The 26,851-nt window shown below is 45.5% G+C and overlaps 1 protein-coding gene across 1 annotated transcript in view; it reads left to right on the top strand.

The window, feature by feature from the left end:
• The window catches only part of ZNF395 (zinc finger protein 395), a 199,706-nt gene that overhangs the window by 133,601 nt on the left and 39,254 nt on the right, over positions 1-26,851 (top strand). The gene's annotated exons all lie outside the window — the stretch shown is intronic.

A 26,851-nucleotide genomic window follows, 5' to 3' on the forward strand; every position in this document is an offset into this window, starting at 1 on the left:
GTAATCCCAACAGGGGTTCGGGCCCAATAAACCCTCTTGAGCATTTGAGTGAATTATGCTGCAGCCTCCGCCCTGGCTTTCATTCCTAAAATTAGCGACCTTGTTATACTCCACGTTTTTAATCTCTGCATATTTTTGAATACATACTTTGTACTGAATGTGTGGACCGTCCCTTGCTTTGTGTTCTCCTGAACCTGCATGTCAATCCCTACCCCAGGGAGCGTTGGCCAACCTAAGGAAGACATTCTCTTGCAATCCAGCTGTTAGTCGGTCAGTCTTGGCACTACACATAGGGCCTGAGGAAAATCTTCCTAACACTCCCTTCTGGCCATTGATCCTCTGCCTGGGCCCGTCCACGTTCTTTCTCATCGCACACCATTCCTCCTGCCTGACTTCCAAAGCTGGCTTTTTTGAAAGCCCAGTGGAGCAATGTAACGTGGTAAATCCTCGGTCGTGTTCCCAGCGCGGTGGCAATCGGAGACAGATGGAATTTGCCGCTATTCCACAGAGTCTTTGACAATCTGAAATTGCTGATATCCAGTGAGGGGGACCACCTGGAAACGAGAGCAGAAGCAGTCCTGTTGCTGGCATAGGTTGTGAGAAGTGGGGGATCGGTTCCTCTGCGGCTAGTAGAGAAGAATTGACCACCACATTTTCTGCACTGTAGGTGTTACCTCTTAGATGCTCAAACGTCTGTAAAGTGAGGCGGATGTTAGCCTTCGGATAAGCTTATTATGGCCTTGTTTTTATTCTGTCTCTACCACTCCAAAACAGTTCAATGTACTTGGCTTTTTTGTTCATTCGCAAATGGGATAGGGCACTCAGCCAATCGTGGCCGGAAATGCGGGCAACAACAATGTGCCACACGCATTTTCCAGCCACCCGAGGCCCTTCCCTGGGTGGCGCCATCTTCCAGACATCCTGCACCCTTTCCCACCCTCCAACTTACTTGCTGGATCAGAGCTTTGTGTTCCAGTCCCGGTGCTCCTCCTCCTCCCAGCGGCCATCATAGAAATGGAAAAGGGACTTAACCCCCTTTTCCTATGGTGGTGGGCATCTTTTTTAAAATTTTATTTTTACGGGTGATTGGGCTCATGCAATATAACCGGAACCCATCTACCGTTAAAAAAAAAATGAAAGAAATGTGCACCCCGGACAAATCCCTGGGGTGTCAATCCCCTTGTCAGGTATAGGGGTATGTACTAGCCCGGTAACTGCCCTTGCTGAGGCCCTTGTACCTAGGCTTGGGAGGCAGGCCGGCCTAGGTGTGATTGCTACAGTACTGTTACTCCACGTTCTCTTTCACAGATCTTTTATCGGTTTACTTTTTCAGTTTTTCTAAAGTCCAACTAAGGGCTTCATAAAACCATACATCTGAGGCAGTACATAAGCTCCACTCTTAGTATGAGGCCGTACCACCTGAGAATGTGGTAGCATGGACAGAGCAGCCAGGTTTATCTTGGGAGGGAGAGGGGGCTGTGGTTTGGCGCAAAGAAATTGTAGCATAAATATGGTCCAGAGAAACACTGAAAAACTATGTATTGTAAAATAAATGGTTTATTTAAATACAAGTAGGCCCAGATAAATCTTGGGGAAATAAGTACCCTAGCATATCATTAAAACACAATTATAAAAATCCACCTCAATACGTGGGGGATGCAACCCAAAGTAGAACCTTATTAAGAATAGCAGTCGGCAGTTCAAGCCGAGTCAAACGTACAACACATTCAGAATGCAATCCGCTATTCTTGGGGAGTAAAATCAGGTTACATATACTTTATGAATGGTCAGTAATTCAAGGGTAGTAGACCTTGTCAGTCATGCAGTGACACACAGTTAATAAACCAACCCTGTTACAAGTATACTCCTTGCAACATTACATTTCAGAACTCCGTTCAGAGTTAGTAAAAACGACTCTCATACTTTCTGGAGAGACCTTAAGCTACTCAATGACAAGTAGAACACACAATAACTATTTCTGAATGCACTCAGCAGTGCAAGTGAAGTAAAACCCAATTTTCTTGATTTACCCTTATTGAGCTTTTTGCCAAGTTTCAACTCGGCAGATGCCTCCATTTTTGCAGGAAAGCAGCAAGCCTACTACTCCTTCTATTTAGGAACTGCTCTAAGCAGATTAAGGGGAGGCACAACCCAGTGTTATAAGTTTAGAAGAGCTCCAGCAATCTAAGTTAAGTAACCATTTACTTTGAGGGGATTCAAGCAACTCGGAGGCAAGTATTACCTCAAGGGTGATTTTTGGTCTGTATCAAGCAGATCAGGGAAAGCAACACTCTATATAGTACATTTTGAGAATAATACAATGTCATTCAAGGTAGGTAAACCTTATTGGTAAGCTTGTACACATTCGGTTAAGCAGTAATAAAACAGTACCAACACATTACTTTTCAGAAGCGGGCGTGGGGAACCCCATTCAAAGTAAGTAAAGCAACTTTTACACTTTTTAGAAGGGCAGAATGCAACTCAAAGCTAAGCATAAACTTAAAGGCATGGTCCAGTAAATATTTTTATTGTCCCTACGGGTCGGCCATGTTTTTTTAAGCCTAAGTGGCTCGATTTTAGAAAACTTTTCTATGGACCTTACCCGAGCACGCGAAAACAGGCACCAGGGAGCCGCCATTTTGTGATAATCCTATCACTTGCCGCATCGCCCTGGCTGACCTGCTTCTGCGGCACTAAATCAAATCCCCTGAGCCTGTCATCAGCAGACTCGTACCGCCCATTTCCCAACGCCAAAGCACGTCTCGTGTCAACAATCGCTGCGCCTCAGCTAATGACGTGTCGCCATGGAAATGGCAGGACGCCTCTTTCCTCAATAAGTATAAACGGACCGTTTCCCAACACACAGCAGCAGATTTTCGATTCCATTCCTCTCTGTGTTACTTTGAGTATTCTGTGACTCGTTTCTGTGCTCTGGCCAGCTACCTTCGCCGCTTGTAGCCCGTGTGAACACCTGTACCATCTCTGTAAATTATTCTACTTTGTTTACCACACAATGGCTACAATAATGCCCTACATGTACGAGCCCGAGTATACCGAGGAGGAACTACTGGAAAGGGAAGCACGCGAAAACGATGGGGATTCGGACGGCAGTTGGGAGGACGATTCAACAGATGAAGAGCCTGGTCCTAGTCGCATGGACGGCGTCTCCACCTGGTGCACATGCAATCGGTGCGAGCTAATGCCAACCGAGGACGAGAACTGCTGCTGCCCAGAAAACTCTGGATGCCTGGCCTACATTTCGGAAGGCTAGCCACGACCGCAATGCATCATTGAGCTGCCAGACTTCAAGGTCGCCTGCCTCACACGGGCCGTGTTGAGAATAATGATGGTGCTTATGCACGAACTTCACGCAACTGTTCGTCCTCATAATCCGAGTAACGAGTAAGTATACTCTGCTTGTCATGCCACTCCTATTTCATGTTCTTCTACTATATCCAAAATTATATATTCATATCATAGTAACGCATGAAAGTCGTTCAATAGTGTGCATTGTCTAGATAGCATTTATCCTTGCAGAATGCCATTAGTTACAAGAATTGTCATTGACAACAAACGTTTATTAAACTTAGCTTGGTCATTTAAAAACAGTTTGTTTCATTCCTTTTCACAGGTGGTACAGGCTGGTGGCCTATCGTTCCTTTACATGGTGGCTCCACGGGAGGCTTGGACACCGCGTTCGAAGAGTGATACCCGCCTGTGCCGTTCGTGCCATAAGAGAAACGTTCCCGAGTGACAGGGGTCAGTACAGGGGATTTTCTCTTGCTGTGCTGCAACCTGACCTGTATAATCTTTAAAGTCTTGTATTTTTGTGCCATGAAAATAAGATACAAAATAAAACACCACATATATTTTAACAACGGTTGTTTCGATTTTTTAAATGAATCAAGTGTGTCTCCATTCAAGGATGGACGTCAGACATCTGTGCTCCGAATGGGTGAAGGCCTGGTCGCTGTGAAGCAGGGTGGTCACTATCTATCTAAGCTAACATAACATATTCTCGATAATGCATGCACTAAATAACACTTGTTCAAAGTCTTTCAGTAGGTTATGTCTCTATAAAAGTCACACATATATCTATACTAACAATTACCGTTGGATTATACAGGCCTTAGGGTCTTGACCACTATAATACACCGGTTGAAGTGTGGGTCTGTGCTCACAAGAATCTCCGGTATGTGGCATTTGTTATTGATAAGCAACGATATACTATCAAAGGCAGTTCGCACCCGTGGATGAGCGCTGGCATGTGGGGCTGTCAGGGGCGCGAACGGCCAAGGTGCCAAACAACATGTACACTTCAAAAGGTATCCCACGCCAAGGGGCCATCGGTCACATGGCCTCCTCAGACCCTGTGTCTCCAGCCAGGCCTCCCCTTGAAGCAGGCCGCCCCCCCCCTGCAATCCACATAAGTGTGTCTCCATTCAGAAGTCTTCCTGTGCCTTATCTGCATGCCCCAGGCCCCTCCATCCCACCCACCCTCTATCAAAGGCGGTTTGCGCCAGCGGATGCGCGCTTTCAGGGGCGCGAAAGGCCAAGGTGCCAAACTACATGTACACTTCAAAAGGTATCCCACGCCAAGGGGCCATCGGTCACATGGCCTCCTCAGACCCCGTGTCTCCAGCCAGGCCTCCCCTTGAAGCAGGCCGCCCCCCTGCAATCCACATAAGTGTGTCTCCATTCAGCAGTCTTCCTGTGCCTTATCTGCACGCCCCAGGCTCATCCATCCCACCCCCTCTATCAAAGGCGGTTCGCACCCGGGAATGAGCGCTGGCATGGGGGGCTGTCTCGGGCGCAAACGGCCAAGGTGCCAAACAGCATGTACACTTCAAAAGGTATCCCACGCCCAGGGGCCATCGCTCACATGGCCTCCTCAGATCCCGTGTCTCCAGCCAGGCCTCCCCTTCAAGCAGGCCGCCCCCCTAAGACCACGACATACATACGTCATTCATTCACAAACACACCCCTGTTTCTAATACTTTATAAACCACTTGATATGTCTCATGAGAACATCTTTGTGCTTTGCAAGTAAACTCCTGAACGTGCTACCTGGCAACCACTGAGATCTACGCTAATCTGCTCGTCGTCGTGCTATCCGTGAACTTCTGTGACCGCATAGAGCAAACCCATCAGTGTGCTACCTGTGGCCACCCACCTATTCTCCTGCAACATACTTCTCTGCTTGCTGAATCCAACTGTTTGTTGGTCAAGGTAAGGCCATGTATCCTAGTCATATTTCGCAGAATTTTAAATTTCTATCTATTTGCGAGTAGAGTACACAATAGTGCTATGTTCATTGGTCTCATTGCTATTGACTTGAGTTTCCATTGCTATGCTATCAATAGATCTATTTATTTTCATATTTGTCTATTGTCATCGAATTGCATCCTTCGGGGGTCCAGTCTAATGTAACTTGTTCCTTCCTTCTCGTGCAAGACAGAACATCCAAGGGACGAGTCACATGTTCAGATTTTAGTCACATCATTTATACATTTCTGCAATTTATGCAAATACTAAGCCGCACATAATGAACTGGTATAGTTCCGGCGACCAAAACAAACCTTGCATTGATCATTGTATGATTCATTTACTTTTGTATCAAATCTTTATTCATGAAGATTGTATAATAATGTTGATATTTACTTTTCAGATTTATCAACAATGCCTGCCTGTTCGATTAGCGGTTGCCCTTCGAAGACCCATGCGAAATCTGAAGGCACTACAATGCATGTATTCCCGAAAACTGTTCATCGAATAAGAGAATGGGTCAGACATTGCGGATATCCACTGGATGAGCTGGAAAGTAGAGTCCAACAAGTCTTACAGGACAAGAGGGGTGATCGATATCGCATCTGCAGCCGGCACTTTTCCTTGGACATGTACACATCATCTTGGGTAACAAAGAAGAATAAACGGCAAACGACACGGAAATTGCTCAAACGCTATTCCCACTCTATTCGTCCACATTCCGCCACCGGTGAGTCAAGTGTCCGGATTTAGCTTTAGGCCTTGCGGTAGTGTGTAGGTAGCCGAATGGATTAATTGATATTGTAGGTGTTCTATCCCTTGTAATAATTTCGATATTGATATGAGTGTATAGCTTTTTGAATAATGACCTTCATCAATATTCTTTTTCGATTTTATAACCCACAAACGAAATGTGTATATATATGGGAACAGGGAACTGTGCTGTATTGAGCATTTTTCAAGTATTCTGTCGCCTTACATGGCTATTTTTAATATTGGCATTTCATTATCAATCATTAATTTACCTTTACAACTTCTTGACTATCCCTTGCATCTGAAGCAAGAACATTCTACATCCTTGACGTGGTCGCAGTTATCAACCACTTCTAGCGCGTATCAGGTAATCTTACTAGGCTAATTCGCTACAGACTTGTTTTATGCATGCCAAGTAATAGTTTTATTCTATCCAGTGCTCCAGATAAGATTTTGAGGTGGGAGTATTTTACTCTCCATTTTTAAACTTTGAGAGTAAATGTGATTTTAAGAGATTAAAAATGACTTTTTCCCTTTTCAAAAGAGTAAAATGTATGTGACATCCAGCCGACATGTGCAAAAACTGTATGGAAATCATTACTATGTGGCAGCTTTCTACATTGTGACAGAATACACCTTTCATTATTTCTCTAAGGTCTGGCCATTTGATCTCTCCTGTATACATTTAAAAGTTGAAATCACAAAAACCTAGCCAATTATAAGGTAAAGCAAACATGAATTGTATTGTGTGTTTTGAGATTCGATAGCAGAATTGTCTTTTGATGTTTAATGAAAGTCCTAATTTCCTGGAGCTATTACTACCTAATGGTATGTCAGTGTTATGATACAACAGTGCAGAGAGGCAAGGACTCCATGCTAAATTCTATATCTGATCTAATGGTCAAAGGGTTATTTATATAGCTCTTTTGGCAAAGCGCTGTTCATAGAACATATTTCTCACAATTATCACAAACCAAAGTCGGTACTCCTTTATCGAAAGGATGAAAGGCTGAGTTGGACTTGCTGGGATTTGAACCAGCAACCTACAGATTGCAGCAAAGAGTGCTCAACCGGCTGAGCTATCGTATTGGCTAACATCCTTCAGAGGTTGGTTAACTGAATATCGACTGAGGTATATCATATGATAGGTTATTTATAACGCACATAATACCCATTGGTTTCGAAGCGCAGACCCGTGGATCGAACCTGCGTTGCTTTGTGTCGTCTTGCTTCCAAGGCGAGCACATTGCCACTGAGCTATCCTCCCGAGACATAATATATCACAGTACCTAGAAGTATGACGAACAATTCATGAAGCGCTACATAAAGTTAAATATCGATCTGTATTATCACAGGGACAGGTTTTGCTGAGTTTCTATTTCATTTACTAATGTAACTTTCATTTATTTGTTTTTGAACAGCGCTGCACTTCCTGGAGGGTCAGGTTTTGGATGTTTTAATTGTAGTCCTGAAGATTTGAGAGACTAGAACACCTGTGATCAGTGTAATGACAATCACTCACCCTTGAACAAAGACGCTGCTGCCACTGACCATTTATAGTAATGCACCCCATTGACTGCAAGGTTGAATAGCTGTAAACTAGACTGTACATAGTCATCATTTTAAACACTGTTTTTACAATTCGAGTTTAAATTAAATTATAAGTGCAAAAATTATCGCCTCAGCATGATTATGCACACAGCACCGGAACTCTGAAAAATATAATTGCGCAATACTGGTTTGCTTTCACTGGAGAAAAAAAAGCATAATTTGTTAAAGTATGAATTCTCTATTGCAACTTAGTTTTCCATCTTATTAATTACACAATCCTAAAATTCTTGGAAAACATGCACAGTGCGTCTGAAGCTGAATGGAAAGAAACCATTCCTTTTATCACAGTGTGCAGTTTCTTTTTTTGAAAGGCTTCAGAGAAATATATTCTGTTTCAGGGGTGGCTTGCAATTACATCCATGTAGATAAAAATCAAAAGAAGCCTTCTGGCTTCTGTCAAGTAACCTGACCTTTGCACTGCCCTCTGCTCTAAACCTGTGTCTAAATGTACACAGGGAAATAATAAAGCTGTCGTATTTACAAGATTTTCATGCGTAAAAAGGCCTAATAGACACCTTATCTGGAGGCCTGATTCTATCCTTTTATCATTTTACCGAATGTTTGGTTAGTGCTTTCCAATTGATATACACCTTAGTTATCGTCCACTGGTGTGTGTTTTCAGTTATAATTAGTGTTATCCATACTAATGCAAGTACTGTCTTTCAGGGAGATGCTGAAGCGTCCGCCACATCTACAACATTTCTAGATGTTCTTCACCAGCAAGGAGGTATGGATACTGACAGCTCCATCGAGCGTCATCATCAGAGCTGAAATTCTTGTCGTTTGATTGTTCTACACAATGTTTCATTCGTGGTTAGCCGTTGATATGTATCTGTGCTGTCGACCACAGGTGTGTGTTATGTTTTCACTATTGTAATCCTCACTAATGCAAGTACTATGTTTCAGGCAGTTGATGGAGCGTCAACCCCTGCACTTGATGCAGAGCCTGACATTCAAGTAATTCCAGGGGAAGTGGAAGCGGGACCATGCGTATATGAATCGGTGCAACAGCTTTCGGAAGTGCGCACTACATTTGAAACATCCATAGATATTCTTCAGCAGCACGAGGTATGGATACTGACAGCTCCATCATGCGTGATCATATAACGTGATTCCATTTGCTATACTTTCTTCCCTATTAACGCAAGTGCTGTGTTTCAGGGAGACGACGGAGCTTCCACTACAATCACAACATCCCATTTAGATGATGCAGATGTAAATAAATCGGAGAAATAACACGATGAAATGTGATCATATTTAGATTTTCCTTGATTCTTTTAGACAATGCATCATTTGTGGTTATCTCTTCATATGTACCTGTGCGTTCGACCCCAAGTGTGTGTTAGGTTTCCAATATTGAAAACCATACTAATGCAAGTACTGTGTTTCAGGGAGATGCTGATGCCTCCTCTCCAATACAAGCATTCATGGCAGTCCATGCAGAGCCAGAGGTATGGATACTGACAGTTCCATCGAAATAGATCATCACTGGTCGAATACTTGTCCTTTGATTGTTGCACACAATGTTTAAATCGTGTTTGGCTATTGAGATGTACCTGTGTGTTCGTCCTCACGTGTGTTTTATGCTAACAATATTTTGATACATAGTAATGAAAGTACTATGTTTCAGGGAGACGATGGAGCCTCATTCCGTGCTGTCTATGTGGATACAGAAAATATAGTCGTTGCAGCGCAAGAGCAAGGGAGGACATGCGGAAACGAATTGGAGCTACAGCATGCAGATGTTGAAGGTCGAGTCAAAAAAGTTGCAAAGAAAAAAAAACAAAAAAAGGTTAGTTACAAACAGTTCATAACTTTAAAAAAATGTTTGTGCTGGGGACTCTTATGTTTTTTTCCAGTCAATTGGACTACACTATCTTGTGTTTAAACTGAACATCCCTTTTCCAATCTCTCCTCTAGTTACCCGTGGGTGTCAGAACTATACATAGACAGACAGTGAAGTGAATGAGAGATGTTGCTTGGCAGACCATGTACACTATGGAGGAACTATTAGGCGAGGCGTGTTCAGGCTCGAGATGCTCATGTCCAATGGCCAGAACATGAATTAACTGTGTTTGGAGAATACAGCAAAGTTGCATTGGACCATTGCTACAGTGCGACCGCACCACCACAAGAAGATGATATTGAATGTATTGAAGATAGCTCTGAAGTAGTTGCAGATAAATTCACACAATCTACACCCGCCAAAAAATTGCCACACAAAAACATGTCGACATTGTTGTGTTCTCCCATCAATGTTGAAGTAGCAGATGTCGAAATGACAGAGAATGAACCAGCCGCAGCATCCATAGACGCATCAGAACTTGATAGCAGCGCTATTACTTTCCAATGTGTTGAAATCTCTGCAACGTCACAGGCCGAAACAACGTTGACGCATGATAACAGTGTAATGAAAGAGAGCAAATACATTGTATTCGACAGTTGTTTGATGGAAATTATAAGTATGCTGAAATGTGGGCATTCAGTTAGAGGGAAAGTATGTGGGAAGCCATTGATTAATGTAACTCGTAAAATAAAAGGCAGTAACGTCAAAATAAATGCCGCCTGTCGATTAAATCATAGGTTCTCATGGTCTGCACAAACGATGCTGGGGAAAATGCCAGCAGGCAATCTACTGTGTGCAGCTGCATCACTTTTTAGTGGCTCCAGTTTTAGAAAGTTAGAGGCTCTCTTTCAGTTTGTGGGACTCCATTTCATTTCTAAATCGCTGTACTACATATACCAACGTGATTATCTGTTTCCGGCCATTAGTGATGCTTGGAAAATTGAACAATTGTCTCTAGCAAGTACATTCGAAGGGAAACGTTTCAGGCTAGCCGGCGATGGACAGTGCGACAGCCCTGGATTTTCTGCCAAGTACTGAACCTACCACTTTCAGGACATGGATAGTAAGAAAATTGTGAGTTCGGTGGTCGTGCAGGTAACACAATGTACATCCTCAGTGGCCATGGAGAAACTAGGATTTATAAAATCGGTGGAATATCTACAATCAAGGGGAATGCACATCGACCTCATAGCCACGGACAGACACATTTCAATTGCCAAGACAGTGAGAGAGCAGTTCCCGCTTATTAATCATCAATTTGACGTATGGCATCTTGCTAAATCAATCAGTAAGAAAATCTCGGCTGCAGGAAAAAAAGGTTTTGAAAGTATTTTGCAGTGGTCCCAGTCTATCACCAACCATCTTTGGTGGAGCTCAAAAACTTGTGAAGGGTCAGTGGAAATACCACTTGAAAAATGGCGTTCACCGCTGGTCAGAAAACCTACATTTCCACCAATGTGAACATGACCCTTTGTCCCCAGAGGAGGCAAGGAAGAAGTGGTTGATTCCATCTTCACCGACACACAAAGCCATTGAGAAGATTGTTTTCGACAAAACTCTATCAAGAGATTTGAGAGGACTGACAGAATTCTGTCACACAGGAGATTTGGAGGTGTTCCTCAATGTGTGCCTAAAGTACAGGCCAAAGCGCTTGCATTTTAGCTTTTGGGGCATGAAACATCGCACTCTACTAGCGGTCTTGGCCCATAACAGCAATGTCGGACGTGAACAATCTAGGACTAGGGGTAAAGTAAGGATGCCTCGCTACACTAAGGTGTTTTCAAAACGAAGTAAGCAATGGGTGATCAAACCAGTCTATGATGAAATGCAGTTCGACTTTGTGAAAGGCCTTATTGTTGCTGTGTTAGAGAAGCACAGATATGGAATTTTGGACGTTTCTGTGCAGAGCAGTGATCCATTGCCACCGAACATTGCAACTGTGCCATGTCCACCAGAAGCACAGCTGGTTGTGAAGTACAAATCCCGGTTTAAATAATTGCAATATGATTGTCTTTTTGTAAATAAATGTTATTGTACAGTGTACTTGTAACCCTAACCCCTACCTTCACCATCATGGGTGGCGAACAAGCTGGGTGTCATCTTTGAATTCTCTCTATTCACCTCATATATGTGTATGTATATATTTTTCTCATGTCTCATCTCATGTAAATGCTGCGCACTGTTGCGCACTGTTAACGGAGGGGAGGCTTGCGTATTGCAAATAATAAAACAAACAAACAAATCTCACTTTTAACTCAACTCCTGTGGTACTTTATACTTTCCCTGACCTTCCACCAAAAATTAAATGTCTCCATAGTTATGATTCTTTGGGGCTGCAAAGCTCGCAGACAACGGGGACAACATTGGGGGCCTTAGAACGTGCCAAGCGGGCCGTGGCATTTGGGAGAGAAGCCATTTCGCATTTGCACATTGTGGCGTACTACATAGAGGGATTCTAAACTTCAAGTTCTCACAGATGCCTTTACTACGGGATGTTGCAAATAAAGAATGCGAAGGACAGCAGCTTTGATTTTCAGCTCGCGCCCAGAAGAAGCCCACAAGTCGCACTGGAAGTATAAGGGTCTATTGTTTTTTTACCTTGAGACAGGGACCATGCCGAAAGAACTTCATTTGAAGGGGGTGCGCAATAACGTAAGAGACGATAAGGCAGAAAATTCAGAAACTAGACCGAGTTTTATTTTAGTTCAGTATACGAAAAATCATTGTCAAGAGCACGGTCGGATTTACAGACTGCATTACGCAGAGACACAATGGAAATTTCAAATACAATGGCCCTCATTACGACCCTGGCGGAAAGGGGAAAACGATGGCGGAAATGCAATACCGCCATCGAAAAGCGCTCGGTGCGACTATGACCCGTCACCGCAAAGTACGAAGCCATTAGCGACACCGTAGTGAACGCCAACGCTAACTGCACTAAGCACGCGCGCGCGCACCATGCCAAACCGCAAACACCACCATGGTGCAACGGTACGGCAATTCCGACCCTAGCGGACATGTACCTAACGCCATCAGGCATGGCGGAATGGACCATTCCGCCATGGCTAGAAATACGGCATCGTGAACCAACCGTAAATGGCCCACTGAGTGCCTGTACTCCACTCCCTGGCCACATTGCACAACTCCTGGCAGGCGCAATGTACTCACACCATGCAACCAGTGAAATCTACAATTCACCCATGCATGCCAACGTAGAAATGCATGCAGGTGTTCGAAGCGCCCCGTGAGTGGGCATCCATGTACGGCATTTCACCATAGCCGTACTGATGCAGCACAGGCATGTGAAGGTACAAGACATCAAAATGGAAATCAAGAACACATGACACAAAACAACAGTAGTCCCCCATCGCTTGCCACCAGCGCAAGGCAACATCCAAAACAGCATCCTGAGGGGGATTGCACCAGACCTGTACTCTTGCCAGTAAACAAACCAACCATCAGCAGAAGCATGTACCACACAAGTTGGCAGAGTGACTGAGCAGCCAGGCACATCCCAAGAGGGGCCGATGGGAGCTGCAGGGCACAGATGGCATGAATACAGAAGCTATTCCAATGGACATGACCCCAGTCCCCCTCCAACAAACGCACGCAAACACAGGCACCTGTGACCAGCCACATTCTGAACATCCCATCATACCATCAATCGACCTGGCTGACAGGCACCAGTCGGCCAAAAGCCAATCCCCCGCCCCTGAACAGCACATCATGTAAACAGTCACAATGGCAGCCCCTATCCGTGACCACACTGTGCTACGTAGGCAAAAGCGGCCAGTACTGTACCACACAACTCAACTCAGAAGGCGGAACACAATGCAGATCATCTCGCAATACATACCGCCACAAATCGAAAATCGCCACATCACCTGCAAAGAATAACGCAACACGCCAAATATCGGAATACAATTTAAATGCACATCCAAATGACAAAGGCCTCACAGCAATTTGTAAAATAACACCAAAACATCCATCATCACCGAGGGCTGCATCTGCAATAATTGACCAGCTTCCACTTGTGTGACGCCCTGTACCATCATGGCACACAGGGCCAACATCAACGTTCCAAAAGGCAACATGGAAGCGGCAAGAACCGCAGGTCCGTCCCATGAGGCAGGCACTAGTCCAGCTGAAAGGCCGAAATGTTGCACCTAGCCACCAGAACAGCGTAAGGGCATGTGGCCCATTGGCGATCGTCCCATAAGATCGTAATGCTGCTCCACTGATTCACCCGAAGCTGCAGGTGTCGAGAGTAAAAACCATCTGGAGGAGTGGCGTACAGATGGCATCTGCAATAGGGCAGGAGATACCTGTCACCAAAATGAAACACAAATTAACCGATTGCACTACATGACACATGATGCATCACTATCTTCATTCAACACACCAAATCCACACCCATATGCATGCTAGGCCACTCCAAAGGAATATACACACCCCTAAATCAGTATCGATACATAACGAAACCAATCGAGGTTAATACACCATTGGCAACGTCGGTTACTGTGCATGCGTCCGTCAAGATAGAACCCATGACATGGGATTAGTAACGTGCCTAGACACAAGTGTATGAAGGCGCGTCGAGACAGGGAGGATCCGACAAGGGCAGATAGACGTAAGTCCCACTATGGCAGCCTTGCATCACATAGCGCAGGGGAAGGGGATTGAATCAAAAAACACATGTACATGGCAGACCCTAAATGGAATCATCTGTCCATGCATCCATTCATCATTCCCTCATCCCGCAATGAAAACGCATGAACATTCACTCACATAATATGTGAAACTTCCATCGCGTCTGTGCGTAATGCAGTCTGCAAAAACCACTGTGCTCCTGGCCGGATCTGTAGTGTCGTGAAGCTAGATGGACTTGGGAACGTCCTGCCTTATCGTCCACTACGCTATTGCGCATCCCATTCAATTCATGTCATTCATTGCTTGCTCGTTATGGGCCCTGTCCCAAGGACATTCAACAATAGAACGTTACATTTCCAGGCAGACCTGTGGGCGTCTCCTCACCGCTACTTCGCAACCAAAAATCCTGGCCTTCGAATTCCTCACTTGCAACATTACGTCGAAAAGGCTTCTGTGAACGCTTGCATTCACAATTACATCAATGTAGTGCGGCTGTGTGTCATAATGCTAACTGGCTGCAATCACAAATGGGACGCCACGCCCGTCGGTGAAGTACGATACTGTGCTGCATGAGGGTCGGCCATCGATCGAGCCCTACATACCACTGACTCTTCACAGGTATGTAAGCGGCTGCAATCATAGCATGTGTAACAATGGGAGCATAGCATGAAAATCAGTCAAAGTACATCACACTGCCATCGGGATTTGATACATGATTCCAACCCCAAGATGCCATGCGGCCAAATGCAGCCTTACGTGCGGGACGTGCTCGGCCAGAAGGGATTGCATCTGCCACAGATTCATTCAATCAGCACAGGTGGAGGCCATACAGGCCGACAGCACATATATAGCAGACCCAAACCCCTCCCACAACCACTCCCACTCCAAAATGCTACCGGCAGGACTAGCGATGTTGGGCCTGGGGCACCAGATAGCACTGCAAGTGCTACAACTACAAGAAGACGACGAACAACAACAGGTACAACAACCGGGCGCACAGGGGAGACGGAGGAGAAGGAGGAGGAGGAGGGCAAGGCAGGGTCAGCAAGGCCCACAAGCACTGCCACTACCACCACGCAGGCGGCCCGCAATCCCACGCCTCCGAGCTGATCCGTTCAACCTCACTGCTGAGCAGATCCACACCCTCTACCGTTTGGACCGGGACACCATAATCGCCATTGTGGACATGACACATGCTGACCTCGTGAGCATGATAGATAGCCCAACCGCCATCCCACCCCTACTGAAGGTGGTGTCTGTACTCCACTTCCTGGCCACAGGCACCTACCAGCACACAGTGGGACAGTTGCATGGCATTTCACAGCCACTGTTCTCACGGACACTCTCCCAAGTGCACGATGCCCTCCTGAAGCACGCCGACGACCACATCACACTACCACGCACGTACCAGGAGATTACCAACGCAAAGGTGGGATTCCATGCACTTGGCGGCATCCCGGGTTGCATTGGTGCCATCGACTGCACCCATGTTGAATTGGTTGTCCCACATGCCATGGAGGTCCAGTACCGCAACCGGAAACAATTTCATTCAATCAATGTGCAAATGGTGTGTGACTCCAACAAGATCTTTACGCATTGTTGTGCCAGATTTCCAGGATCTACCCATGATTCTATGGTCCTGAGGAACACAAGAATACCACGCTACATGGAGCGACACGCAGGGCACAGATCCTGGCTACTCGGTGAGTCTCATTCCATGCATGACATCGTGGCCCATTTGATGCGTCAATGACCTTGCAGGAGGGGGGGGGGCTACTTAGCACTATCATTCCACTGACACCCTTTATTCGTCCCATACAGGTGATGCCGGGTATCCACTGAAGAGATGGCTCCTTACACCAATCCGGAACCCACAGAACCAGCATGAGGAGGACTACAACCATGCCCACTCACGTAGCCGTGTGGTCATTGAACAGGCATTCGGCCTACTGAAGGCTCGTTTCCGCAGCCTCAGCAGGTCTGGCGGGGCACTCATGTACAGCCATGAGAGGGTTTCTAAGATGGTCATGGCATGTGTCATGCTGCACAACATGTGCATACGTAGGAATGTGCCCATGCCCCCTGACGCTGTACTGCATGCACCTGAAGATGATGATGATGAGGGTGGGGATGTGGAGGGACGCCAGGGAGTCCATGAGGCACAGGATGCACGTGCAATCCGACAGAGCATCATAGATGCATGCTTCTAGCAACCACGCATGGTGCCTATTACACGGAAAGGGGACCTGTGGCACTGTGTGTGTGTAGTACAGGCACATAGTGGACTGTACGCCTATGAAGGCCTCGTACGCAAATATCAATGTCCACACATGTCATTGGATGATAATGAAGTGCTGTATTGTTAATGTGATTTGATTCATACACCCTATGGACCCGCCACCCAGTGAAGCCCAACACACCCCCTCCACCCTACTTCCTCCCCCCCCAACACCAGTGTCCAGATATGCATGCTGCCCGTGGGTAGACGCTATTGCAAGCCCCCTCTACGGGTATCAGGGGCACCCCTGCCCGTGGAGCGCAGGTTCCTGCCAGATCTGCGTTGGGGGCTGCCCTGGACGGAACTTGCCACGGATGACGTCTCTGCCTGCTCGCGTCCATGCATGTCTCTGAGGGTTTGTGAGAGCTCCGAGAGCACACGGCGCACAGCAGCAAGTTCAGCACAAACGTCTTTGGACGTCGCATGCAGTTCCCCCCTCAGGCTCTCGGTGCTTCTCTCCATTTGTGCTCTCAGGCTCTCGGTGCTTCTCTCCATTTCTCCCCTGAGGCTCTCACTACTTTTCTCAATTTGTGCCCTGAGTGTCTCGGTGGATGTTTCCATGGCTGCCCTGGAACCCCCGCATTCATTTGCATGGTCCTTGAGTAGCGTGGACGCTTCCTGCTGTTGCTCGATCAGCAGGTCGAGGGACTGTTGCCTCTGCTGGGCCATGGACATTTGCGGTGGTGTGACAGGGGGGCTGCTCAACACATGTTGCCTTGGCACAGGACTTGTGGGGGTTGGCCAGTCGTCGTCTTCAGGGTGCCCCTGCGTGGTTTCGTCATGGTGTAGGGGATGGAACATGCAGGGGGATTGGGAAAGGTCATGGATGGTACCTACGTCGCCAGCACTGTTTTCCGTGTCGGAGCATGCTGGCATGACAGCTGTGTCACCTATGGTGCTGCTACCACCAGAGGCAGTGCCATCAGATACGTTCTTTGGGGGGACCTGTGGTGCTGGGGTTGTGGACTTGCTGGCTGCTGGGGTGCCTGTTGCAGTCCCCTCCAGTGTGCTGGCACTTGATTCCTGCTGCTGCCGTGTCTTGATCCTTGCACCTGAGGTGGAGGCTCTTGGGACGTTGGTCCTGGCCCTCTTTGCAGGCGTGCTGGTAGGGGTGTCCTGCAGCTCGTCGTTGGTATCGGACCCTGTGGTGGAGTAAAGAGGGGCGAGCGTTAGTTATGGGTCTGTCGGATTTGGAATGGCAACGTGTCAAATGCATTGGGGTGGTACATGAGGCTGATATGGGACTGGGCCTTGGAGGTGGTCTCATTTTCGTGTGGATTGAGGATGCATTCATTTGGCTGCCTGCAGTTAGGGGGTGCATGCTGCACATGTAGGGGTTGTTTATGGCATCTTGATTAATTTGTTTATTCATTCTGACTTTTAGACGGCGCTGTCAGGGCAAAGTATGTATTGCACTATGGGGTCACATGGTACTGCACATGTTCGTGGTTTGTGGATTTCGCATTGTTTCTCTTGGCAAACCTACCTGATTCTCCGGATGTCGGCACTCCTTTCTCCATCCCTCCGACTCCCTCTATGCTCTCCATTCCTATGGTGGAGGCGCAGATCTCCTCCCAGGGGGTCAACTTGATGGGCGACTCTGATCCCCCCCCGGTAGCTGTGGCGATGTTCCTGTTCGCAGAAAGTATGCTGCGTACGCGGATCCGCAGGTCGTCCCACCGCTTGCGACATTGCTGTGGCGTGCGGGGTGTTGTCCCCACCGCACTTACGCGCTGTGCCACAAGGGCCCATATGGCCTTCTTGTTGGCAAGGGCCGTCCTGGTCATTTGACTGGAGAAGACGACGGCGCCATTTTCCTGCAGGGTCTCGGTCAGCACGGTCAGTTCCTCTCGGGAGAAGTGGACCTGCCGCTTGCGATCACACGCTTTCTTGGCTACCTTTCCCATATTTATTTTTTGAACTGGGGTTGCTAACGGGTTGGGATGTGTGTCAGGGTCGGATTTTTAATGGTTGTGTTGGGATTCGGATTTTATAGTTGTGCGGCGTGCTGTTTCCCGTTCCGGCCACATGCTTTTACTTCCGTTTCCGTATATTTACGGTGCCCGTAATTTGCGGTGCCCGCTCATTACGGTGCCCGCTCATTACGGTGACCGCTAAGATGGGTGGCGGTATTGCACCTGGTGCAGCGTACGGCGGCGGTAAGGGCCGTTTTGGGGTCATTTCCGCCATCGCAGCCTTTCGGATTCCGCCATGGCGTAATGCTCGTGCCCGATGGGTCGTAATTAGCCGCACTTTGCTCCTTCGTGCAATGGCGGAAACGCTATTTACGCTGTTGCGGTCCGGTCAGTCAATTTCCGCAAGGGTCGTAATGAGGGCCAATGTGAGTACATCTTTAGACGCTTTTATACCGGAATGAAGAATTAATGAATGGATGCATGAATAAATGAATGAATGAAGAGCTAGGAAAATCAAGGAAAACGTGTTCGTAGTGGGCACATGGGCATGCAAGTCCACAGGTCTCACCGATCTCGGTCCTTGGCCCAGCCACTTTTCCCTGCACTACGGGACTCTCTCTGTATCTTTCAGCCCCTTCTCCCGGCATTTACCTTGCACTTGCCACCAGCTGGCCCTATTATTTATCTTGTATTCTACTAACCATGTACAGCACTTTTACCCCCCTCTCCGCTTCCCCTTGCGCGATCTGAAAGACACCTGGCCTAGAGGGATCGTTGTCTGTCTGCCCTTGTACCCCCCCTGCCTCTTCGCGCCTTGAAACACTTGTGTATAGGCGCGTTACAAATGGCATATCATATATCATATCATTCCACACGCATGTAGACTAACTGTCGTTTCTCATTGTGTGTTGGCCTCGATTTATTTTGTTACTTTTCGCATTGATTTTAGAGCCAAACATACTCCACTGAACTATCCTTGCAAGCAAATAGTTTCTGATCGGCCGTAATAAATAAAATATTTTTTTTGTTTTCATAACCGGTATTTGATCCCGCTCTGCTACTGTCATCGGTTTGAGACACCGGCAGACGGATTCTTCAATAGAAACCTGCAGCTTCGTGTGAACAACTGGAGCACGTTAACCATATTATGGGACGATTGCCAAGGGCCCACATGCTGTACTAGTGGCTAGAAGCAACATATCAACCTTTACGATGGACTAGTGCCTAGTTGATGGAACAGCCTTGTGGTTCACCATGCTTCCAAAGTGCTTCTTTTAACGAAAAGCAACACCCTGTGTACCATAAAGGAACAGCGCATGACTCAATATAAACTTAGACGGATTTGCGGATACAGATAAAAGAAAATAAATGGCTTTCGGAGTTCATATGGCAATTGCTGAATATTCTCTAAACATTTAATGTCAAATATATGTACTTTACCAAATGTACCGTGTTGCTGTTTGATTTTGAAGTATAGTTTCATATTCCGAATTGTGGCGCGCTCTGTCGTGAGATGGTCTGTGTTGGTTTCCGGGTTCTGTGTGGAGTCGCGTAGAAGACGACTGGGCGCGTTTGCCTACGCAGCACAGTAACGTCACGGAGAGAGGCGAGGAATATGAATGTTTTGATAATGTCAGGCTCAGGGGCGGGGGATTTGATTTAGTGCTGCAGAAGCAGGTCAGCCAGGGTGATGCGGCAAGTGATAGGATTATCACAAAATGTCGGCTCCCTGGTGCCTGTTTTCGCGTGCGTTTAATGGACGAAAACTCGGGTAAGGTCCATAGGAAAGTTTTCTAAAATCGAGCCACTTAGGCTTAGAAAAACATGGCCGACCCGTAGGGACAATAACATTTTATACTGGACCATGCCTTTAAGGATACTTTGTAACTTCTTGTTTCACAGAGTAGCAGTTACCACACTCATTCTTTAAGCAAGTAAGTACTTTTAAACTTGTTACACTTTTGAAGACAGAAGCCTTTTCTCATCTAGCCCTTCCCTAGTCTATTGCCTGAGTTTTCTCAGAGGCAGAAGAGGGACTCTAGTGGTCTAGGTGCCAGCTGTATTCAGGTTGAGAAAAGTTTCAATTGCACGAAAGTCAATGAGATCTTCCTTAACAATTAGGTCTTACTTTCATTGTTAGTTAATGTTTAGGGAATTCTGAGAAGGCCCCCTTTAGATGTTCCAGCAATAGGCCTGGGCAAGTGGCATGAGCAAACTCCCGACAACATGAATCACTAACTCGGCCTCACAGGATGCACACCAGACTTAAGGTAGTATTACCCACGGCCACACAGTTCCTTTGGAAAACAGAGATTCGGAGTGGATGCCTTCAGGATGCACCAGCACAGGACTTCTTGGTCTGGAGACCAAAGAAATGGACACTGGATGGGAACTTTCAGCAGAAGCCGTCAGAGGAGGCTTCCAGCAACGGATACATCACGGATTCTCGCGGCTCTTTGAATTTGGTGCCTTTTTACAGCAGCCAGATGAAAGAATATCGCTGGTCGGATTCTCTTTATTCTATCGGTCCTGCACTCTGGTGAGGGGACTGGGATTAGAATAAAGTCTCTGGAGGTCCAGCAGGATGCCACCAAGTTTCAGTGAGATTCGCAGTTTCGAAGACACACTGCACCGTGCAATGGCTTGAGGTCCCAGGATAGTGGGGTTTTGCAGCATGTCATGGGATGGCTCAAAATGCAGGTCTTCTTGAGACTACCTCTGGGTAGGAGTCGCACATTTGGGACCCCCAGGTCCATTGGAAAGAAGGGTTACAGCAGGCTCCAGTTGCACAGCAGGCTCTCAAGTTGCCTGGAATCGCTGCAGCCTTCTTTTCTTAATCTTCCTCTTCAATTTCAGCTCCAGTGGTCAACTTGTCAGCTTCCAATTTCTGAGTTTTTATCAGGAACTACAGCACAACTTCTGGATTCTCTCCCTGCATTTTACAGCAAAGTTTGGTCTGGCTGTCCAGGACAGCCAGTCCCACCCCCCCACCTGTGGGATGTATTGACCGACATTGCTATGCTATGCGGCATTACTCTGATAGTATGCCGCAAGGAACTGCAACAATGGCGGCAAAACTCTTGTGTGCGCCTAAAACCTACAAAAACCGCGCTCTCAATCACACAAAAAGATGGATGCACAACCTGCCCCCATGGTGTGTATGTGTGGTGGAATAGACCACATAATGCAGAGAATGTGCCAGTGGGCTCCATGACCAGCAAACAGAATGCAGAAAGAGAAGCAGCCCTTTGCAAATGAAATTCTAAAATGTGCCTATAAATGACATTTGCTTTGTTGCTAAAAACTCCAAAATGCCTATAACGCAACGCTTTTCAACATTCAAAATCTTGCTTGGCGCTAAAATTCATGTAATCTAAGGAAGCCCTGCGAACATACAAAGTCCTAATGTGAAGAGCAAAACATTCATCAGACAAAAACTGGATTGCCTGTAAACTGACAGCCCCTGTCAGAATCTGGGTGCAGTACCCTGGGCTACCTGAATGACAGCTGTCGGATGAGTTACTTAGTGATCTAAGCTAAAGTCTGCCGGATTAGCCACCATAAAAAGGAGTGTGGCTAAAAAGAATACATATCTCAGTTGCTTTTATCCCACAGAGTTAAAGCTAAGAAAGTAATGTATTTATGTTTGATGCAACAAATGTGGTTATTCCTGGTTTTTAATTAAGAATAAATTAGCTTGGCTGAGCTGCAACCCTTTGGAAATGGACAAACGGGTTTCTCCCAGGGGGAGGGCCTTCCTCTCAGCAGAAACTCACTGGGAGATGATAATTGTGGTTTAACCCAGACTCTTGTCTACAGAAAGAGAATGAACAATAGCAGGCCCTTCAGCCCAGGAAACGGAGGTGTGAGAGGGTCGTAAATGGCTCCTGCAAGGAACAAACAAGGAGGTGGATGCTCCTGGACTCCAGGGAGAGAAAAGGGGGCGTACCATTTGCTGTTAAGGATAAACCAAGAACAATTTAAGACTCATAACTTGTGATTCAAAATGGTGAAAAATATACCAAGGACATATCTGTTAGTCAAATTTTTGGCTGCACGTTTTAAGAGGCAGCAGAACCATGTAACATGTTCTGGACAGGAATGGCAATATATGTAGTTTTATGTGAAATGTATTAATTCTAGAATTGTGAAAATGTACACACACATTCCTATGTTAAACACGCATATTTGTGGAAATTTGCATAAAGTTTGGAAATTGTGTTCATTAGAAAAGACAAAATTCTGTAGAAAGTTGAGACAAGACCCCACAGCTACGGGATTTTGAGGAACAGACGCTGCATAAAATATGGCATCTTTGTGTGTGATTTGTGTAAAAGTGACCAATGTAGAAATGTGTATTTAGTATAAATTAGATTTTGAGACTAGTAGCTAAAGGGAGGTTTCTAAGAACTGTAAAGCAAACCATAAAATGTGACATCATCCGGCCTTGATCCAATCGCTCAAATGCAAGGCGGAGATGAAGTTTTGATCCAATCCCAGCTCACAGGGGCAAGCTTAGCTAAGCTGGCCCATACACCCATTTTGTGATGTCATTTTATAGGATAAATAGAGACAGCTGACTACACATACGGACTCACAGATCCACTCACTTTTCTGATTCCGGCGAAGCACTCTGATCCAACATTCTAAATCCAGTTTTAACATCTTTCCAGATCCAGATGCCAAGACTCTTGCAAGCAATAGAGAACTATTGACTTTCTGCAAGGCCTAAATCTTCAAACGTATTCTTGCCACCCAGTGAAGCGCTGTGGTGTGAGAAGGCCTTTTGAAATAGTATCCTGAAATTCTGTGGCGTACTACCACTAGGCTTGCCTGAGGAACTCGTTATCCAGCTGATTGAAATATCCACAGACTAGGAGGGCTGATCGTGTGCCAAAAATCGGTTGACTGGCCTAGCTCACCCGATCCGGTGCCTGATGTGCTGTTCTACCTAGACCATATCCAATCCATGACCAGAACTGACTGTCCAATTTAATAACGTATCCTGTGAGTATTAATAGGAAGAACTTTGATCCATAGTATATTTGCATTGTCTCATCCCAATCTCAAACCCATCTTATCTTTCATTCAGAACCATAGTGTTGCTAGAACTATCTTTGCGCTGACTCTTTTCTCATCTGAAGAAGTAGAGTATCCACAACAGGTGGGTTACGCTGATCACGTGACAGTAAGATCCATCTGTGGCATTCGCTTCTTCATAGTCATAATCTATAGTACTCAACCCATCTGTTATTTTCAAAGTGCATTTCTGTTTTCCATTCTCGCGCCTATTTTACAAAAACAACCTTTACTAAAACCTCTATAACTCCCTCAGTTTTTTTGATAGAAACGGAATTTCGACTCCCACTTGTGCCTAACATCCATAGCTATCAATAGAACCCAAAACCGCATTGCAAAACAGTGCAATTTTCACGTTATAGCGAATATCGCGTAAGGAAAGGTTTGCCGTGATACATTCTGAGACATTTTACATGTGTGAAAGAGCTTTAATGTATTTCCCACTTGGACTTTAAGATTTCAAAAGTTTTCTTCTGACTAAATCATTGCTTGTGATTGTTTGCAACTGTTCAAAGTGGCTCCTATAAAAGTTATAATAATTTAAGTATTTGTAACCACATTTGGTGTTTTTGCTCAGTCAATTCCACAGACAATTTCAAAGCCATCCTGACAGCTGAAAAGTCAATTCCGTTTTTTTTCTTGTTTGAAGGGGGACGATGGGACTGATATTCTGTTTGATTTTGTGCTATTCCTGAATACCTGCTCTCTCCTCCCATCTCTTTACATTGCCTATTGGGGGGCTGAGGGTGTTGCAGGGGGAACTCCTAACCATAGTGCCATCTGTGCTACACCAATTCAAAAGTATTATTTTCTGTGCTGCATTTGTTTTTGTGCTCATTACTTGATTAATAGTGTATTAAAGATATCATTCAGTGTTCAGTCATTGTTGTTTACCTATTAAAATCTATTGCGATAAAATTTTAATTACATAAATAAATATTTACCTTTTTGAAAACTAGCCTGATTCCTGGTTCAGTGTGATCGGGGGAGGAGGGGTTCCAGGAGAAGGGTGTGATATGAGTGGTATATCATTCAGAATATTGAACTCGTAGATAAAAATAAATAAGTGTTTCAATTGAGCACTACATGCTGGGCGTGACTTGGGTGTATGCCGGATTGAAATCACTTAAACACCTTCACTGGGAGTTAGTTCCTTTCCAGCATGGTGAAAGACAAAAGGTGGCAAAGTTTTGGACTCCTCCCTCTCTTCCTGCATTCCCAGATAATCTGGAGCCTGTGCGGGGAATCCAGAGGATTCCCGCCAAAAACTTCCACTGAGGTCGTTCCCGCTTAGGATGGCAGGGGGAAGACCTCAAACAGCAAGCACACAAGAAATGATGAAAAAAGGAGACTACCATTTTAGCAAAATGGTGGCTTGTGCATTACAGAGGCTGCATGAACAGCCTGCGAGTAATAATTACTAAAAGTAGTTGCACTGCCACCAGCCATTCAAGTAAACTCGCAAATGTAACAAAATGTTACCAGGTAAGTAAGAAAGGGGATACATTGTATCCCCCAGCACTCCACATAGTGGAGTGTGCTGGCTCACTTAAATAAAAATGGGGGTGAAAATCCCTCTTTACTACTTGGGAACAGTAGTTCACCCAAGTACATGAAGGAGAAACTAACAGGGGAGCCCAAAGGGGTAACCCTGCTTAAACCAAAAAGTTATAGGAAACGCTTTTTATTTTTGATATTTTTTTAATTAAATTGAATTACCAATTTTTACAAATTCACATCCTAATGACAGGTGAATTCCCTGTCTAAAATTGAGAGGGATTCAATCTCCTTCTTAATGTCTAAAATTCCAGAATTTCTGGTCCCTCATACTTCTGCAGTTTGCATCGTAGTGGTCATGGTGTTTGCGTAGTAGTGGTCATGGTTTAACCAGGGTCCTTAAAACAACCCCAAATACGACGAATGTTATCTCGTTTACTCATTTGCTTTCTTCGTTCTGATCATCTTTTAGTCTTTTGTTGTTTTATGTTTCGTTCTACTTATTACTTCTTTTACCAAGACTGCTCTCCAGGGACTCTGGTGGGCTCACTTCTGAAAGACTCGCCCGTATCATGGACACGGTAGTAAGGACCCAGGATGAGCTCCCGACATCGGGTCTTCCCAACATGACTCCTCATCCATAGTCCTGAGATCCTCCATTAATGGTTTTAAGTATCTTTCTCAGGTCTTTTTCGGTCCATCACAATGAATCTGTAGATGTTAATGGTTTCTAGTTGGTCCTGCGATGAAACGGGACAAGTACCTTGTTCTGATTTGACTCTCGCGCGTTTATCTCGTGCATTCTCAGAAATGTGTCTCTATATATCTTGTTGGGTAATTTCCTTAAATTACCTCACGGGCAGTTTAGCTTTGTGCTTGAAAACGGTAAGTCTCTAGTAAGTTTGTTTTTACAGCGCTGTTATCAAGGGTGGTTATCCAGTCTATCTCTAATAATTTCCTCTTCACTCGCATGGGGTTCGAAATCAGATCCTGTTCAGAGCACCCCACCTCATCCATTTTTTTTCCTTCTACAATCTGCCCCCACTAACTATATAACTTCATCCATACACTATGTAGAGACATAAAAAGGTCCACCAAAACAAATAGTAAAAAACCAGGTGGGAAGGGAAAAAGATTCCCACTCACCTAGGGACAAGGTAAAATAATTACCAAACCCAAGCAAAAGGTTCTGGGGTTGACACAGGTCAGGAAGATTCATCACTAATCTGAAAATTTTACTTAACAGTTTTTACCTCCATCGGAGGCATTTATCGTGCCTTTACTTTGATTTTTTAGTAAATGTGTAATGCTACAAAGCCTCCCTCCCCACTGAAAGTGGCCTTGAAGTGAATACATGGAATAAACTCCTTGGCAAGGTTTTCCTAGTAAGAGGGGGCTCCATGGGAGAGATTGTGTGAAGCACAGCCATTGCTCAATTAGTAAATATGTACTGGCTGGATTCCGAAGGAAGCCATTATCGCCAGTTTCCCTTTCTGGACACTGTAGTCTGCTGCGATATACAGCATTTTCTCTGCCAGTTATTTTCCTCCTTTTTAGATTGCAGAGCGGAGAGGCATACTTGTGTTCTTTGTCATATATAGCTCTCCCATGCCTCCTATACACACCCTGCTATGCTAGTCCATGTGCGCAGTGCAGGGGATGAAAGGGGCTGGGTGCATGCATCGTGGGTTCCTTTCAACTACAGGGTGCATTTCACAGCAGAGTTGGTTGCTACCCATCTGTAATTCTATACGTACCAAAAATCTACTAGCAGACCCATCTACTGGCCGGTAGAAGTGTTGTGCTTTACGTTTGTATTCTCGCAAGAACTCATGCAAGCAAGTGGCATTTGTGCGTAGAGTTCTTGGTGTTTTGTTTTGTTTTTTTTTCTTTTTTTTTTTGTTATTTCTTACATTCATTTTGTGTAAATTCAGCCATCTAGTGGCTGGGTTTGGA

The sequence above is a fragment of the Ambystoma mexicanum genome, chromosome 4p, assembly GCF_040938575.1.
Source record: "Ambystoma mexicanum isolate Mex_15411 chromosome 4p, UKY_AmexF1_1, whole genome shotgun sequence".
Lineage (NCBI taxonomy): Eukaryota > Metazoa > Chordata > Amphibia > Caudata > Ambystomatidae > Ambystoma > Ambystoma mexicanum.